This window comes from Amblyomma maculatum, chromosome 5 (genome assembly GCF_055883805.1).
Source record: "Amblyomma maculatum isolate TAMU_Amacu chromosome 5, ASM5588380v1, whole genome shotgun sequence".
In the NCBI taxonomy this organism is placed as follows: domain Eukaryota; kingdom Metazoa; phylum Arthropoda; class Arachnida; order Ixodida; family Ixodidae; genus Amblyomma; species Amblyomma maculatum.
This window is the reverse complement of record NC_139348.1, coordinates 91,305,971-91,323,034: the sequence shown is the minus strand read 5'-3', so window position 1 is coordinate 91,323,034 and position 17,064 is coordinate 91,305,971. Positions and strand designations below refer to the sequence as shown.

Genomic DNA, 17,064 nt, shown 5'->3' with positions numbered 1-17,064 from the left:
CATAAAGGCCATCCGGTGTGATGAATGCGGTCTTCTCGCGATCTCTTCCGTCGACCTCAATTTGCCAATATCCGCTCTTCAGGTCCATCGATGAGAAGTAGCTTGCATTGCAGAGCCGGTCGAGAGTGTCGTCGATGCGGGGAAGCGGGTAGACATCCTTCTTCGTTATGCTATTCAAGCGGCGGTAATCAACGCAGAAGCGAAGTGTACTGTCTTTCTTCTTGACCAAAACGACTGGTGCTGCCCAGGGGCTGTTCGATGGCTGGATTACGTCATCACTGAGCATTTCCTCAACTTGATCGCGAATGGCCTGGCGTTTTCGCGGCGATACACGATAAGGGCTCTGGCGCAGAGGTCGGGCGTGTTCGTCCGTTAATATGCGATGCTTGGCCAGTGGTGTTTGTCGTACCTTCGATGACGATGAGAAGCACTCCCCGTAGCTTCGAAGCAGACTGAGAATCTGGTCTTTCCTGTTGTGGGTCAATGCCGGGTTGATGTCAAATGTTGGCTGACGGAATAGGTCCGGTGCGTCTTCCAGCGTTTGGTCGTGGAGGGTGAATACATCTTTGAGGTCCGCTAATTCGTCGAGAAAGGCGATCGTCGTGCCCTTGTTGAGATGCCGGTATTCTTCGGTGAAGTTTGTTACCAGAACCTGAGCTTGACCTCTCCGGAATTTCGTGATGCCTCTTGCGATGCCGACACCTCGTTCTAAGAGCAATTGGATATTTCCTTCGACGATGCCTTCAGCGGTTTCGATGTTGGCGCTACCTACGCAGACTGCGATACTTGATCGGGGCGGGACGTTCAATTCTTCGTCGAGGACGTTTAGAGGGATGTGTTGCATCGACGTCGTCGTAGCATGAATGGCTTTGTCTGCAGAGAGCTTGATGAGCTTGGATCGCAGGTCGATGATAGCCCTATGTTCATTTAGGAAGTCCATGCCTAAAATCACGTCGCGGGAGCACTGCTGCAAGACCACAAAGCTGGTGCGGTAAGTACGCCCATTTACGGTTATTCTTGCAGTGCATCGTCCCGATGGAGTAATCAGGTTGCCACCTGTGGTGCGAATCAGCGGGCCATCCCAAGCGGTGGTAACTTTTCTGAGCTGAGAGGCTAACGGTCCACTAATGACTGAATAGTCAGCTCCGGTGTCTACTAGGGCAGTGACTCTGTGACCGTCGACATCAACTTCAAGGTCACTTGTTCGCGTCCTCGCATTGCACGTGGGCCTTAGTGTCCGATCTCGGCTCCGGCGTTTCTTCAGGTCATGGCCGGGGCATACCGTTGTTACTTCGCTGGGCGGCGGTGTCTGCTTGCACTTTGGTCGTGTTGTCGTCGATGACGTCATGTGGAGCGGCGGTGAAACGGCTGCGTCGTCGTTAGTGGTCGTCGGCGGCGGAGGATCTTCGTCTTTTCGCCTTTGAGCAACCTCACCTTCAAAGGTTGCTGCCTTTAGTTTCCCCTACGGGGGCTTGGGGAACTTCCGCGCACACTACCATCATAGTTACGTCCTGGCGACGCAAAGTGGTCCCTGTACGGCGATGGAGACCTGAATCGACGTCTTGGTGGCGCAATCTCACCGCTACGCAAATAGTTGTCAATTTCTTAAGGTCGTTCACCTGGGCGTGGTCGTGGAGTGTCGACTGCAAATCCGCGGAGACCGATTTGTCGGTACGGGCAGTGCCGCAGAATGTGGCCGGCCTCACCGCAGGGGAAGCATAATGGCCGGCTGCTCGCTGTCCTCCATGCGTAGCACTTCCTGGGGCTTGTTGGTCGTTGGTAGGCCAAGGGGCGGTTTTCAGGAACAGGACGGTAGCGGCGAGGGCTCGGAAAGTCATCACGTCGGGGCGGAGGGCGGCGTAATGCACCAGCGTAGTTCATCGCTGTTGCCTCTTGTGCTGGAACAGTCGCAGCCGTCGCTTCAGGAACGCCCAGCGCCTGCTGGACTTCTTCACGGACGACGTCCGCGAGCGTCGCCACCTGGGGTTGTTGCGATGATGGCTGCATTCGACGGAGCTCTTCTCGCACGATCTCCCGGATGAGGTCACGAGGGTTCTCTTTACTTGCCGATGCGCTAGGGTAGTGGCTTGAGTAGCCTGGCTGAAGTGGCCGCTCGTAGTGGCGCATCCGGGTGTACAACGTCTTCTCGATGGCAGACGCTTCCGTTTCAAATTCCGCCACTGTTGTTGGCGGATTTCAGACAAGATTTCCAAAAAGCGATTCTTTGACGCCTCGCATTAAAAGTATGACTCTCTCACCTTCAGTCATGTTAGGGTCGGCGTGGCGAAAGAGGCGCTTCATCTCCTCAACGTACGCCAGGACAGACTCGTTAGGAAGTTGCAGTCTTGACTGAAGGAGGGCCTGAGCTCTTTCCTTTCGGACGATGCTTGAAAAGGCAGTCAGAAACGCTTCCTTGAAAGTCTCCCAATCCTTCATAGTTGCCTCATGATTTTCGAACCAAACTCGGGCATGTCCTTGAAGAACAAAGTAGACTTGCCTAAGTTTCGCGGCGTCATTCCAGCCATTGAAATCTGCCACACGGTCGAAAAGGTCCATTCAATCTCCCGCATCTTCATCCGGTAGTCCATGGAAGCAGGGGGGGCTCCCGGGGTTGGAAGAAAATAACCGGTGCAGTAGGCTGGGCCATTGTCAGCGTCGATGCCTTCCGAGATCGAATGGGGTCAAGCAGCAGACCGTGTTCGGGTTGTAGGCCTTGAAGTCGGCGGCTGGCTCGGTGACCTGTAGGCTGGTCTTCCAGGGCGACGGGAACACGGCTTGGGTCTTCGCTTGAAGGATCAAAGGCAGCATCTCCACCAGATGTCACGTAGTGGTGACGAGGTCGACGACACAAATGAAGGGTCTATGATTGCACTAAAGAAACTGTTTATTTGGGCTGACTTGCGTCCTCAAAAGAACTAAGCTACTCGGCGGCGGCGATAGAAACAAACGTGGTCGTCGATCGTCGAACAAAGAATGCCCGTCACACTCAGCAACGCTCAATTTAAAGGCTGCACAGAACAATCTAGGTAACGTCGCAAGCAGCTACCAGCACGGGCTGGAACATTGTGGAAAGACACCCGAGTGGCCGGAACCTCGAGACAGATCTCGGTGCATCTTGTGCTACAACAAAACTGATAAAGGTGTGACTCGCGGCATCGAGCATTAACAAACAAAGATTACGGAACTGATACGCGGTGCAGAATCGGAGTGATAAGCCTGTATGCCAGCGGCTGTTAAAAAACAACAAATACTGTTTTGAAGGTTTCGCGGCAATATCCAGGATCATCCCATAACGAGCCGTCGGGCTGAGAACCTTAAAAATATGTCCCGTTTCACAAAAACAGGCCGTCGAGCAGGGAACCTTAAACATATGTCTTGTCTCGCAAAATACTCCCGAACTATTGCGGATTCGGATCACGAGGACTCCAACCCCGCACCTACTTCAGGTGCCGGCTCCGGGGCGGCGTCTGTACCAGTCTCACTAAATATCACTCATGGCGGGACAGCCTAACCAGCAGTCTCTCCCCCCCAAATCATGTCAATCACTATTGGTAATGCAATGAAACTGTAGGGTCTTCAGGAACGGCCAAAAACGCGCGAGTCTACTCTTCTACTTTGAAACATTCGAAGCTTTGCCCGGCGGAGGCCAAATTAACAAACTACACGACGTTCCAGCGAGACCCCTCGTCCTGTCTGTTCGTACACAAATCATACACAGCCACAGAAGTGGATCTAGACCTAACACTTCCCTTTTCGTATGTCATGGTGACGATCTTACCCCTCCGCCCCTCAGGTCCTTCCATGCACATACTGAACATATACTGCTCCCCCAAACTCAAGCGAGTGACTTTCGCAGACATCTTCAGCCGCGCGCTGAAGACAGCGAGTCGAGATCCCCTCCTGATATTGGGTGACTTCAATGCCCCCAGTCAGCTGTGGGGTACCGTAAAGAGGAGGTGCGAGGACTGGCGGAGCTTGTGTTTACACTGGGCCTCATCCTCCACACCGAACCTGTTTACCCAACATGCGTAGGTAACTCCATGACGCGGTACACGTGTCCGGATCTGACCTTCACTCGCAACATTCAACACGCAGACTGGGTTAGCACCGAGGAAACCCTTGGCAGGGACTACTGCCTTCTTAATACCACGATCTACACACGCCTCCCTAAGCGTCCTACCACACAAGCCCACATCCCTAATTGGACTACCTTCCGGCAAACTTTTCCCGCTACTACCAACACTGCCATAGCAGAGCAAGGGTGCACCATCTGTTTTATTTTATTTTATTTATGGCGCTGAGTTTGCCACACGGCATAAAAGGTGGTGGTAGGGTCACAGGAATGTGTGGAATGCTGCCATGTGCAATACGTCACATAAACTGCGTGCTTGTTTGTTGTTTGCATGTTGTTTGTTATCCATAACTGGAAATGAGAGTCATTAGTCGGTGAAAGTCCAGCGTTTTGTAAAATGATCTTGCGCATATGCGACGTTCCTGGGCACGTCCATATTAGATGCCGGACAGTGGTGTCGCAAGCGGGTTCTTCGCAGTGTGGGCATTTGTCGGGAACTGGAATAGTAGTACTTTGCCACTGGTGTCGAACGGTGGGCGTAAGGGCCACTCCGACTCTCAGCCGTCTCAGAGATACCTCCTCCACCCTTGTTAGATTGGGGGGAAGGGGGTACGTACACGGGGGAATTAGAGCACGTGCACGCTGCCTGAGGGATGCTGATGATGTCAAAATAGGTCAGGAGTGGATCCGGTGGCAAGAAATCATAAATAGGTTGCGACACATCTGCTGCTTGAGGAAGCACTTCTGCTGCTATGGTATTCAAGTTTGTGTTGACCACCCCGTGAATGACATAGTCACTGGGTAACGGTGACAAGCAGCATGTACAGCCTGTGTGACCCTAAGAGTGCCATGGACTTCCTTTAAATGTTTTAGGGCTTCTGTAGAGTGAGTCATTATGTGTACTTGTTTAAACGTAGGGTCGGCACGTAGGGTAGGGTCACACCTTCGCACACATGAAACCCAGATCCAGCTCACAGAGGCAATAATGGACGTAGATAATCAGCTCATTCACCCCTGGGAAGCTCGCCGTGTCCTTACACGCCACTGGCATCGCCAAAAACTCAACCGCAAACTTAAAGAACGTATTGTCGATAACACCCACCAAGCCGCCGAGTACGCGGCCCAGCTCGCTGACTCGAACTGGGTGTATCGTTGCAATACAGCGGCCCGACAAATGTCTAGCCGCAATACATGGAGGCTCTTCCGAGCTCTTATCAATCCAATGCAGACCCGCACCGAAACCCAAAAACATTTACACCGAGCAATCCACTCCTTTAAAGGCAACACTATGCAGCTGGCACAATCGCTCCGGGACCGCTACTTGTGCACAACTCAAGACCCCCGAGGATCGGTCTGCTCCTACGCAGGCAAGGAGAACTCGGAGCTGGACAAACCTTTCCAGCTTCACGATCTCCGGGCCAGTCTAGTCAAAATGAAGAGAGGCACCGCGTCTGGTCGGGACAAGGTCACCGTCAAGCTTTTGGCGAACCTGCCTGACTCGACGTACCAGTGCCTATTCGAATACATTAACGCAATCTGTAAAGGGGAAACCCTCTTACCCATCGATTGGAAAACGGCACTTATGGCTTTCATCCCGAAAGTTGGCAAACCAATCGACACGGATAACCTCCGCCCCATTTCTCTCACCTCCTGTGTGGGCATTCTAATGGAGACTATAGTGCTCGATCGGCTATCCGAGTATCTTGAACACTGGCGCACTTTCACGGACACCATGTTCGGATTTCGCCCACACAGATCCGCACCGGATGTCCTTCTCCAACTTAACAGAGATATTCTCAACCCATTCCAACGCCCCCCTCCCCCCCAGTGATCGGGTTGTACTCGCCCTTGACTTAAAAGGCGCTTTCGATAACGTTACATACGAAGTCGTACTAACTCATCTAAGTGAAACACACTGTGGAAGCAATACGTTCAAATATACAAGACAATTCCTTACAGACCGACAATCCTACATCAAAATACAAGACAAGGAGCACGGACCATTCATGCTCAGCACACGGGGCACACCTCAGGGTGCAGGTCGAAGGCGTGCAGCACGCGCTCTACGCCGATGACATCACCCTATGGGCAACGCAGGGCAGCTTGGGCGGCATTGAAACCTGCCTGCAAACAGCGGCGAGCATAGTGGACTGCTATGCTTGGCGCTGTGGTCTTCAATGTTCCCCCCAGAAATCACAGTTTGTGCATCTCCGCCCCTCTCGCAGATGCAGTACACAAATCTCGCTCTCACTTGCGAGCGGTTCAATTCATGAATAAAAAAAGATCAGAGTACTCGGTCTCTTCATCCATCACCAAAGACGCCCTGACACAACACCAGCCAAGCTCCGCCATGTGGATGATCAGGTGGGGCGTATGGTCCGCCGGGTGTCTAACAAACGCGGGGGGTTGCGAAGTAAATATGTCTTGCGGCTGGCAAACGCCTTCGTAACCAGTTGAATCCTGTATTCGACTCCTTACCTCCACTTGCGGAAGCACTAGGAGGATACCCTCGAGGTGATCCTCCGAAAAATCTTGAAACGTGCCCTCGACCTCCCAATCTCCACCTCAAACAGTCGGCTCATGACCCTAGGGATGGTGAACACTTTCAGGGAGCTTCAGGAAGCACATGAACCAATATATCCGCCTCACACAGACAGTGTCGGGTCGCTGCCTTCTTGTCCGGCTGAACATTCAACATAAACAGTTCACAGAGGAGCGGCTCCGCATCCCAGAACTCTGGAGAGTGCGGCCTCTCCCTGCCAACATGTCACGAAAAGACCATAATGGGCGGCGCCTGGCGCTGGTGGAGGCCTTGGCCCGTCATTATGGCAACAAATCAGGTGTGTTCTACGTGGATGCCTCGGGCCCCCATCCGGGGGCTGGTACACGGCCGCAGTAGTTTACAACGGGAACGCAGTCGATGGTCTTACATTCAAGTCCAAATCTATAAAACGCTGAAGAGGTAGCCATTGCACTCGCCGCCTCAGACCACACTTCTAAATATATCATCACCGACTCACGAGGAGCTTGTCGAAACGTCGTCAAGGGTGGACTACCCCCTTAGGATATAGAATATTTCAAAATTGCTGTCGGGACACGGATCCCGCGTACCGATATCTCGTCTGGGCTCCTAGCCACCAGCGTCTTGCAGGGAACGAGGCAGCTGACGCAGCCGTCCGCGCGCTTTCTCTCCGGGCAGTTTCCTCGGGACTCGAATCGGCTGAGGACATCAATTCTAATCCGGCCTACACGTTCAAAGATACTGTAATTTTTTATCAAAACTCGCATCGCAAATACCATAACCCCTGCAAAGGGTTAGGAAAAGCGAACGAGAGGCTGCTCCTGCGCCTCTTCACTAACGCGATGCTGTGCCCGGCAGTACTTAAAATTTGGACTCCCAATTCACTGGCCAGTGCTAGTACTATGTGGAGGTGGCTGGCACCTACCACATGGTATCGGCCTGCCAACGAAACCCATCCCTTCCCCATCCCTAACCCTTCCCGGGAGGACTGGGAGGCGACCCTGCTCGGCTGCTGCGACCTACAGGCCCAAAGGGCCTCAACGCGGCGTACGCGGGAGGCGGCAACCGCAAATGGGGTCCCTGACTAGGTTCTCCACCCAGCATTGTAAGGCCGGGGCCCTTAAGGCTCCGCGTCAAACCTACAAATATGCAATAAAAGTTTTCACCACCTCCACCTCTTCACTTTCCTGTATCAAGTAGCAACGGTTTGTTACTTGATACTTTAGGCGAGGGTGTGATCGTGGAAATTGAAGCTGAATGAAACAGTGTACAAAAACGTAACGCGTCGATGAAAAGGACGAAGCTGTTATCTCTGTGAAGCCGGCGGGCAGGACGCCACCATGTTGTAAACGCTACGTACGCCATCTACATGAAGACCTCAACGTGAAAAGCTCAATTACAGAACATACGTCCGTGAGACTCACGCAGACCCTTGACGTTATACGAAATACACAAAACAAACGAAACTGTACATTGCTGTCTCAGAAAAAGTAGCGTTTCTAATTTGCTCTAGGTATATGCGATGAATTTTTTGGCGCTCCTTGCAATATTCACCAGAAAATATAGGGAAGTTGTTCTTTTCGATGTGTGTTTAATGTGGCATGGTTTGGGCAAGCTTAGCTGTAGGTCAGCGCATGCCTGCACCCGTTATGTCACGTGTTCGCTGATTTATATTTCTGTGCACTGTTGGTTATTATGTGGTCAACCAGTATAACAGAACGTCTGCGCAATTATGGATGCAGGCATTTTAGCCTATCGTCTTTACACAAGGTGTTTCGTTCAGATGTGCGCTTTCTTAGAGCGAAAGTAAAATGCTCGCTCTCCGTTTGTCGGCTCTCGTTCTTCGCATTTCCTACATGCGGAAAAAATGAAGGCCACTTTATGAACGGCTTTTTATGGCCAACCGATAAATATGTACTAAGCAGATTATCGCTGCTGCAGTGAGAGATTGCGGCTGCGAACGGGAACCACGGAAACAGTTCAGCAAACGCTTTTCCACACAAAGTTTGCAAAAGTTCTGCAGTAAAATCATCTCTTTTCTCTGTGCACGCCGGCGTCGCCCACGTGGTTAACTGTGCCCTGGCCGAAATCGGTATAAGCCGTAAGTATCGCAAAGTGATGCAATATGTAGAATACAGAGCGCTATTCCTGGAACTAGGTTCAGGCCTAGCGCGGGCAATAAGAAGTGGGACCGCATCAGCGGCGAACTCAGTTGGCCATGTAAAGAATACCACAATTACCCGTTTACTTGATGCCATATCACCGCAATTAATTGGAGATCAAGCATTAATGAAGCCAGAAAAGAAAACAGTTTTGCACGCTATAGATTTACAGGTCCTAGTTATGAAATGGCATCTTTTGCAACGATAAGTGTACAGTTAAACACTGCATCTCTTATCCCAGCAACAGCGTAGTAACACATAAAAAGCGATGACCTAAACTTTCTCTGAGAACTTTTATTGAGGATTACGCACTGGTCGATGTCCAACCACAGGTCTTATTGGGTTACCGGTCTCCGGGCGGTTATATCCACGAAGCGGAGGAAAACGAGGGTTCATACACATTCCAACAAATAAGTTTATTCTCTCCGGGTGGCAAAGACATCCATGTGGGCATTGCGGTCCAGGGTCGAGCGTACGGCACTGGAAAGAGCGGAAAAGAAGAAAGTGAGCATTTAATAGAGAGCACCCGCTCTAATGTTTTGATTACACGGCACATGGGCAGAGGGAGGGGGGCGGCTGTGCATGCCATGTAGCCTGAGCTAAAAAGTAAAAACGAAACGCAGGTAAGAATAACTGTTTTTAGTAATGGGATCAGAAAACCTATAACAGCATTCTTTGCTCTTTATCATCAAAGCTCAGCATCTAAGCTTTTACTGATGCATCAGTGAACAAGAACACCTTAGACAGAACTTTGCTCTTTTGGGTTGTCTTTTAAAGCGGCCACTGAGAAATGTACGAGAATGCAGCAGCAATCGACCTTCGCTTTCCTATTATTGCCACATGGCGAAGGCCTCTGACTTATGAGCAGGTTAGAGCTCCCAAGAACAACTCTGTGGTCATCTTTGTGAACTTGATATGCAATAACTGAATGTGGCGCCTCTTCAAAGGTTCAACATCTAAAATAATGGTGGTTATTGCCTGAAGGCATATGAGAGTTATAAAACAAACTGTGGTCGTTAAATAAATCGGGAAAGGGTAGCTGATGGAATGAAGTTGAGGAGGAAGCGGAGATGAGGCCAGTGCGTCTAGACATATTGCTACGAAGATGACGAAGCGGGCAGTGGCGCGGGGCGGAGCGCTCGCGCTAGGCGCGCTGGCCATTAAAGCATATTTCATCGTCATGTCATCACGTCGTTGTGTTTCTGTTGTGTCGCCGTGTTTCATCGCTTGTCATGCCACCACGTAACATTTGGTTGGAGGTGCGGTTCATCCCCATCCTCGCCTTGCACCGTCGAAGCCAACCGTACGCCGGGTCGATCTGCCGAAAGCCCGTGGAGACCGCTGCCCAGCTCTGCCCCAGCCCATTTTGCTCAGACCCGACCAGCCGCTATCCCCAGCCCTGACCACAACACACGACGACCAGGAAGAGCCCAAAGCCGACCCTGCCGACCCTACTGACCCCACGACGAAGCGACCTCACGACCACTCGAGCGAAGACAGCACCCTCGCCCAAGCCGTTTGGCGTGTCCATGAGCCTTGGCCTTCGGAAAACGGTGAAGATTGGACTTGGTGCTCCGGTGCAAGCATTCATCCCATCTTCGCATTCACTGTGGTGTCTAGCGTTTCATGTCCTAATCCTGTGTCTGTGTTCATCGTCACTTCATGCAATGGATTTCTAGCAATCGATCGGGACAATCGCTCGGTGGCCCTGGGTAGTGCTATGAAGATGACGAAGCGGGCAGTGGCGCGGGGCGGAGCGCTCGCGCTAGGCCCACTGGCCATTAAAGCATATTTCATCGTCATGTCATCACGTAGTTGTGTTTCTGTTGTGTCGCCCTGTTTCGTCGTATGTCATGCCACCACGTAACAATATGAGGATGGGTTGTTTGGCGGTATACGCGCTGCTGTCAGGTACCGAAATCTTGTTGGTTTCAGTGCCGGGCAAACCCACAACACGCGGCGAATATCTGCCTTGGTGCTTTGAGATTGGCAGACAGGACACCCTGGGTAGATACATAAGCGCCAAGATTGAAGCACGGCCCGAAGGACTGCAGGAGTACGACTAACCCCGACGCGGATCCTCTGAAGCGCAACCTCCTGTGGCGGGTAAGACCGCGGGGGAAGTTTACCGCGCACAGAGGGACGAGATCACGTAGTATGCGAAGGAGGTATTCTGAGGGACTGAATCATTAATGAGGGTAAGGCACAGTGTAAAAATATATTTAGGTCTTAGAGTGCACCCGGTGGCGCGACCGCATCGTTTTGAATGTCGTTAGATAGCACAACGTCACGGGGTCCATATTAGTCCGCTGGCTGCGACGGCCGTTATGTAGATGTAGCGGGATCGTTCGGTGCCCTGGCGTGTACGTGCGTTTTGGTACTCGCGACAAGGGTTCAGGAGAATTGAAAGTGCTGTCGACACGTAATAAATTTCAGCTACTTCGTGCTTTACGTGCTAGGAATGCATGAATGGGCGGAACATGCAGCGCGAACGCGACCCCGTGATTCTTCCGAACTCGTCGAAATGCATTCCTGGCAAAGTTTCTCATTCATCCGTGCGATCGCAAAAGCATTATATCGCTTGTCAAATATAAATGTTCGGCCCCAACGCGCATATTCCCACAGTCGGTACGAAAATCGTAAGTGCGCATTCAAAGAGTGCTTGTGAACCGTAATGCGGCTACACTGTGAGATGATTGCCGGCATATAGAATATGGTTAACTTCGGCCACCTCGGGTGCATTAATAAGGAGATAAACATGCCTTTTAGCTTCATGGAAGCATGCTAGCTAACCGTAATCTACCGAAGCAATGATCTACTTGAAGAAAATGAGCGCCTTTCCTTGGCAGCGGACCGCTGTTGCGGACAAGGATCATGGTAGCTCAAACATGGTGACTGTGTTCAAGACTACTGGATGCGTAAGTTCAAAAGCCCTGCAATAGTTTTCTGCTTTCATCGCATGGAAAGGAGCTCAACGAAAAATAACTTGTTTGAGATTTGATTAACACCTCATGTTTCTTGGAGTTAATTTGAAAGAAGCTTCCATGCACTTCAGTTGGGCAAATTTTCATTCTTTTGACGTTTTCGTAAGGTTCCTTAATGTTCGTTGAAGTGACGGTTCACGGCGCTAGCTATCCGACGCTAAAATTATTGCTTGATTTCCCCTGTGTTTATCCTGTCAAGCTCATAGTTTAGGAGAATGCCGCCGCTGACGGGTTGTCTACTTTAAGGAAAAACAGCGTGCAGGCGCGGACGTTATTTGTTTAACTTATCTGTTTATTTAGATATTGTGGACAGCTTGGAAAAATACTGGGCACAGAAGCTGCCGACATCACCGAATTTTTCGAATTGGCCACATTATAAATTAAATTCATACTGAACTCGGCATAGAACCATCTTGGTGCCATATTCCCAGAAAAGCGCTCCGCGCAGAGGTGGTCACTCGAATGCAATATCCTTTGGGTATCTTGCGCTGCCACACTTCTACGCAGTGAGGGACCGACGGAGCTTTAAAAAGTGGCACTTGATTGGGATAACCTTGGTCGTCCAATCCGCAGTTGGGTACAAAGCACTTCTTACTCATAATAATTTCTAGTCGACTTCTGGATTCGGCTGGACTCCCTAGAGTTTGCCACCTCATTGGCCAACATCTCACAGCCACTAAATACACTGGCCACGAAGATCGTCCTCGGCTTCGGCCCACGCCACTGCTTAAGCTTGCCTAAGGATAACTGCGGCTGGTGCCAAACCGCAAGACAACAAAGCCATTTGTAACAGACTTTGTTCGTGTACGGTGCCTGCCGCAAATCGAAAACTCAGAACGTAACGTAGACACCTTGTGAGGCACTCTGGCAGCGCAAAACAACAACACAGCCAAATAGGCACTGAAAGCCCGCCGCGCCATCTAGGCACGCGTGCCGCTCCGCAACCGAATGGACTAGGATGCATCGATGCGCGCGCCCTCTTGCAGGATGGGGTCACTCTCTGAAAGAGTACGTGCCGCCTTCCGACCAATGGCCGTCTTTGCGCTGCCCACGCCTAGTAGCGGCTGTTTGAGACACACATGCGCGGCGTTTTTCTTGCAGCAAAATGTCATGGGTTTGCTTGCCCAAGTGTACGAATCACTCACGAAATGATAGAAAGACATTCCGATTTCCGAAAGATATGAAAAGACGACTTCTGTGGCTGGTGTTGGACGTGGTTAGCGACGGCATCGGCCCCTCCGGTGTTGGTGTCATGCTCGAAGTAGCGAGAGGCTCATTTGAGAGGAGAAGAGGAATAGACTGTATACAAAAGGTTACATGTTCCAGGTTCACAGTGAGAGAGAGTTCGCATAAGATGAAGGTCTGTATATCTATAGCGAAAACGTTCCCCAGGTCCCCACACATAGTTCCTAGGCACGCACGTCACATGACGTAACTGCGGGAGAGAGTCCCGAGGAACACCCAGGGCCAAAGGGCCACGGCGAAAGCGGCCGCTCTTCGGAGGTGGTATCCGAACCCATCGGAAAGGGCTGCGCCGCCGGCTCCGTCTGTTCCGGTTCACGGCAAATGACCCCGGAGTCGCGTCTCGGCCGCGGCGCAAAGCGACGAAAGCAGAGCAGTTACACAGCACAGCGTAAACGCAGTTCTTGTGAGATCGGCGTCAACTTCTCTGTGTGTTTCTCTTTCTGGGCGGAGAAGGCTCAGATGGTCATAAATTCCCGATACACGTCGAAACAAGGTCTGAAGAGAATGCGTGGCACAGGAAGTCGTTCACTGTGGCCTCTTGGAAATGCACTTGGCCATTTGTCGCGTTGAAGCCGCCGTCAGGACGCAACGCTGGCCAAACTCAAGCGCGACAAGTGGCGAGCAAAGGACCATTTGTGTGTGTGCGGCGTAATGTTAGTCGTGCATTTGCGTGCTTTTCCCGTAGCTTTGGTCAGTCTTGTATACTTGATATCTGGCATATGCTTGTGTGTTTAACTCGTTTAATTCTGGATAACACTAAACGGTTATTTCTAAACCGCTTGCTTTATACGGGATGCGAATCCGTAAAGATTTGCGCGTACCTTGCGCGCTCTTTGAAGCCGGCGCTTTGTGCAAATTGATTTTGTACTCAATGAAGGAGCATGGAACAAGGCGTAGTCGAATGTAAATTAAGGTCTAAGCTTCCCTTTCAAGTCCTCATATGCGGAGCGTGTCTAGACATTTTCCCAAAGGCGAAAGCTTTTCTAGGCTCATTGAACGAAATCCCGTGTGCGGCAGCTGTGCGCCAGATTTGCGCACGAGCTGAGTGCTGAAGTGTCACTCGTCAATCATCCTGATGACACATTAGAAGAATAAAAATCCTGTCTCTAGGTCCATCGCTCCATCGCTCGGATCCCCAGCTGAGTGCTCTAACCAACTGCGCCATGCCCGAGATCACAAAATGCACATAATAATCTCCTTGCCTGCTGCGGAGAGTATAGTAGCGATGGTAATGATGCTGCAATTAGTGATAATGACAACGGTGAAAGTAGCAATGATAATGATGGTACATTTAATTTAAATATTAATGAGAGCAAACGTGATGCCCCTGCAGCAACGCTCCGGCTTTCGCATTTCTCCTGTGTAGATTGTACAGTGCTTTCGGAATTTTGTCTTTGCAGCTGTCCAACTGAGACAATGTGCGCGCGCGTCTTTTTATGTGTGTGATGAGGCGTATGACAGAGCATGACACAAGTGTAGCGATGACAAGAATGTCATGTCAATATCTATCACTAATGATTAATTGACGGTTAACTTCTAGTTACTGCAATGTATAAAATCCATATACTTGTGTATTGGATATGAGTCATGTGATCACGCAATGCCTAGGACCTAGGCATTCACTTTTCCTTCCCCATCTAATGATCGGCTTATTATCTGATCATCTGAGAAGATATTAATGGCAAGGAGTTCATGGCTGCGCCGCAGCCTAATAACAAACATTTCCTGGTTGTGATTACAGGGGCACACGAAAATGAAGTCGGTAAACATGCGGTAAATCTATTAAAATATTTATTAGCCCCTTCTGCACAGTTAAAGTAAGGCAGTCACTGGGTATTAAAACACTTTGCCAAGCAGAAAACGGCCATAAAATACAACTATCTGTAATGTAAAGTGAAATAGCATGCTGTATACGCTAGCAAAACAAAAATATGTCAGAACAGGTTCATTTTGACGTATATTAGCGTGTAATTCCCCACGGAAAAAAAATTACTCATAAAGTTTGGGACTATACTGAAAATTAAAATGGCTGAGAGGTATTGGTTTGGTGGTATGTGGCATTCGACTGCTCATCCTGAGGAAGTGGGTGCGACCCAGTTTCGGTGACCTAGTTGCGATGGAGGGCGAAAACACACGGGGGCGCGTACTAGTCCGATATTGGTGCACGTTAATAAAATATGAGGTGGTCTAAATTGCTGGTGTCCTCCACGACATCTTCGTCACAGCCGATGCCGCTGTGACGTGGTTGATGCCGCGATTGTGACATTGGTTGAATTATATTATGTTAAAACGCAGAGCCGATCTTGAGAGTAAGAATCGAGAAAAGCTAAAACCGAAATTACGGTGTGTCTGTAACCTGCCTGATATTTGAATTTGAAAACTACTGGTAACTACTCGTTTTTAACCAAGATGAATAGTTACCAACTAGCTCAAGAAAATGTTTTAGTCTCTCTAGGCGGCTGGCTTGCGCAACAATTTCCACCTGCAGGAATTCGGGTCAGAAAACTGCGCTTTATAAATGAAGATTACCGATCTGAAATCTTCGCACTGCCGATGCAAAAATTTTGTATTCTCGTCATACCTTAAAATCAGCACACGTTTTCTCGCATAAAACTCGATATGTGCTGCCACCGACGCCAGCTGTCATGTGTACCTCGATGCGCGGGCTTTCTCCGCCGCCCTTTGGCTGCCTACGGAGTGAGCATCGTAATGGTGGATGTCGTAGCAGAAGACGCGGCTGCCTCGACACTGCACGGCCGCGAAGGGGCGAAGGGGAGCGCGCATCGAGGCATCCTAGAACGGACGCAGCACCGCCGCGCCATGCGCTTGCTCTTCGCTGCGAGGGTGTTCGGCAAACCCAATCCATAAATGTTCGTCGCCGCCCACGAGGAGAACTCCGCAGGTCACGTTGGACCTACTCAATTCGAATAGGTCGCAGGATGGGAGTGACCAGATGATGTATGTTCTGGCACATATCTAGGCTGCGACTGACGCGTCGGAGAAGTTGTGTTGCTTGAAGGGGATAAGCGCAAATTACGATATGGGCTGTAGGAGGTAAGGCAGTGGCGGTGCATTAATGAAGCGCGTCTTGTATATCAGCCAGTGAAGCACAAAATCAGGAAGGAGGTTCCAGGAGACAACCTGGACAATCTTGCAGGGACAGTAGGCTACACCGGCCGTTTTGTAGCCCTGGATGCTGGCATCTATATATGCAATGGTGGGACCATGTGAAAGGGTGGAAGGTAGGTGTCTTGTTCCAGGTTTCTCTCGCGAAGAGACGACGCCGCATGAGATAAGGTTGGTTGACGAAGATCAGTCCGTGAGTGGTAGAACAATTCCATTCCGGGAGAACTGGGGTTGGCTGCGAAAGTATGGTGTGTGATGAAGTGTAACCCCGTGGTGCTCGTGGTGACTAACAAAATGGCCTAAATGCTGCGAGCTCCATGCTGCTGACGCACTATACCTCATCTAATGTGTTGAGCCTGGCATTCTCTTGAACTGCCACGAACTGTGGTATGCGAAGATGGCAAGTAATAGTTATCATACCCTTCTTATTGATTACTTCGAGGCAATCCCACTGAGTCTGCGCATGAACTGGGCTTGATAAGCGATGCGAGGTTATGAACCGCTTTCATATAAGTGCTGTCATGAAATGTCGAGCAATATTTGAGCTAGCGCCGCCTGTATCGAAAGCAATATGTCTGAGTAGGTTCAGAGCCTTCACCGCTTGCGTTTTAGCCTGAGAACGTCAGGTGGTTCCCACTTGCAACTGTTGGATGATAAACCAAGAATTCTCTACCAACATTGAACTTTCTTTAAGTACAGTTCCAGATGGTTGGAAACTTATTAGCATTGTAAAAAGTTTACGATGCCCCAGCAGTAGGCAACTGACGTGAACGTGGTTTTGCGAGCGGAAAGCTGTAGGCGAGCATATTAGCACAATTGGCCTTACTGTCTAAAGCTGGCTTTAAGGCTGCCGCTTCTGTTAGCAGGTCATGGTGACTTCTCCACACCGTGATACCATCATACAGTAAGGACGTAACGCCAGGGACATTGTGTAATCGCCATGCAGTTGAATAA

The 17,064-nt window shown here is 50.4% G+C and overlaps 1 long non-coding RNA gene across 1 annotated transcript in view; it reads right to left on the bottom strand.

The window, feature by feature from the left end:
* Positions 1-9,029: 9,029 nt before the first annotated feature.
* The window catches only part of LOC146188676 (uncharacterized), a 73,968-nt gene continuing 65,933 nt past the window's right edge, over positions 9,030-17,064 (bottom strand). Inside the window, exon 3 of the long non-coding RNA XR_014707252.1 lies at positions 9,030-9,235. This is a non-coding gene — a long non-coding RNA (uncharacterized LOC146188676). The remainder of the gene's footprint in view (positions 9,236-17,064) is intronic.